Source organism: Austrofundulus limnaeus, unplaced genomic scaffold (assembly GCF_001266775.1).
Source record: "Austrofundulus limnaeus strain Quisiro unplaced genomic scaffold, Austrofundulus_limnaeus-1.0 Scaffold198, whole genome shotgun sequence".
NCBI classification, from domain to species: domain Eukaryota; kingdom Metazoa; phylum Chordata; class Actinopteri; order Cyprinodontiformes; family Rivulidae; genus Austrofundulus; species Austrofundulus limnaeus.
The window spans coordinates 854,834-857,393 of NW_013952600.1; positions in this window are offsets into that span (position 1 = coordinate 854,834).

Genomic DNA, 2,560 nt, shown 5'->3' on the forward strand with positions numbered 1-2,560 from the left:
CCATTAAACATGATGGATGGATTTTTAAAAGTTATCAATAGAAATAAGAAAACATTAAAAACCCATTCATTCTATAATTTTGTTTCAGAACTGCTTGTTTTTTTATTTTTTTATCCTATTTATTCAGTATTTTTTCACTTAAACATTTTTTAAAACTTTTTGGAGAAAATGTAAAGATTTCATTTGCATACTAGAAGCACTTGGAGAGTGCAAACCTCCGCCAAGTCCAATTTCCCCCATCCTGTAAGAGTTAATGCACAAAAGCAGAGATGGAAACACATTTGCCAAATAAGTTCTGACGKAGCGAACATTTAAGCAGACAGTATGCACGSGATTTCTTCCCGGTGGAGTCCAATGTGRAAAAAAGGAAAAAAGTCAGACTYGTCACCCGACATTATTGTTGAAAGCTTTCRCAKCGGTGCCAYGTGATTCAAAAAAAGCAGTTTTCATCTCGCGTCTAATCACACAGACACACACGCATCTTCCTATCTTTGTGAGGACCACACACAGCGGTCACAGCCACGCTCTGCGCATTCTTTTTTCCCCAAAGTTTGGCGAGAGGTGGATAGAGGGGCGCACAAATAGCTCTCGACTTGATCTGGCCTCATTTAAATAATAATAAAAATGAACGAACAAACAAACAAACAAACAAACAAACAAACAAACAAACAACCTCTGAGTCTGAAATCCACCGCATCAGTCCTCTTCCTCAGTCCTCATCAATCTATGTACAAGCCTACCGACAATGTGGTGTGTTTGAGGAAATGGGAAGAATAGGTTTCATTGTGCAGTCATGCACTTCGTGGTCACAAAACGTTCTCTAAATGCGCACCAAATGCGTAAAAATGTGCACATCATGGCAAAAACTATTTATCATTACATCTGGTTTTAATACAACTTTTATAAAGTTTGATGTCCAAACACTGAAAGCTGTCACAGGTTTTTTTTACAGAAGCCCTGTGAAAGCATCACAGCTTTGCCGATATAAGAGGATTAAAAGAAAAAAATTCCTGTATCCGCATCGTGATCCGAAACATCACTAAAATTTAATGGTGTGTTACTTGTGCTAGTATCCACATGTGATGTAAATGTCATGACAATCCGTCCACAAGTTTTTGAGTAATGTTGTCGACAGACAGACAGACGGACAGACGGACGGACGGACGGACGGACGGAAGGACGGACGGACGGACGGACGGACGGACAGACAGACAGACAGACAGTGACCGAAAACATAAACTACAGGGCCCCATGACCTAAAAGGAAGAAAGCATGTACAACATATAAACATATTGGGTGGGAAGATGGATGGATGGATGGATGGATGGATGGATGGATGCTGAACTGCTGAACTCTTTCAGCTGGAACTGTTTGAGTGGTACTTAAGTAGTTCTCAAAAAGCACAAGATGTGATGGAAAATGTTTTTTACACCAGTTCATCTCCAATTTATCTGTATTTATTTAAAACTAGCAATTTATGATTTATTGGCGAACAATGATCAGCACACCCATGCATTGTTTTGAGCAAACTTTAATTCAGTTCAGGTTTTAAGGGGTGCCACCTCACACCAGTCAGCTTACAATATTCACACATTCAAAGGGAGAACACGCAAACTTCATGCAAAATTGACCATAAGACCTTCTTGTAATGGGGAACAGTTCTAACCAGCTACAGTGCAGTCCAGGTTATCAAGACCACCTCCAGAAAATTGTAAAAAGGGAGCAAAATGGGTGTGGGGCAACTTATTATTTCGAGGTGGCACAACAAAGTGAAATGTCCCAGCAGAATTTCAAAGTTTTGTGTTGCCAAATATAGCCTGTTTGAAAATTTATTGCAATACATGAGTTAAGGAAATACCATCTAATTTGGGCCTCCTTCAGTGTTTTACTTTATTGTTGGTAACTGCTCAKTTCATTCTCTTCTAAATTCATATTTTAATTAAAAAACACTTTACTGTATCATGTTTACCTGTAGGTAACTCAAACTTGTAGTTATTTAAAAATGCATATCACCTGCCAMCAAAGTTTAAAACAAAGYTCTTGTCAGAAAATTTAGTGCTCACACTGTTACAACAAATGTTTAGCTCATATCTTTAAAACTGACAGAGCTGTAGCCATTTTTGTGTTTGTTAAAGGTAATTAGCTATGTTATCCATTCAAAATGTATTCTAATGTAGATGTAGGTGTTGTCGCTGATTACTTTTTGAATCATTTTTAAAAAATCTTTCCCGTGGTTTGTGAAATATTTTGCTAAAAAAACATTGGCTGGGGAGAAGCAAATTTACAGGGTGGGTCATTGCCCTCCCTGGTCCCCCACTTGGTGGCGCCCCTGCAGTTTTGGTACTTGGAATCTTTTTCACTACAGAGCAGTTCATGTTACTAATGTTGTAGTAACTGAGGGCTCAGATGTTACATATTGATTTCCAGCTTTGTTTCTTGAATTTAAATAATTTGTGGAGATAGCAATACATACATACATACATACATACATACATACATACATACATACATACATACATACATACATACATACATACATACATACATACATACATACATA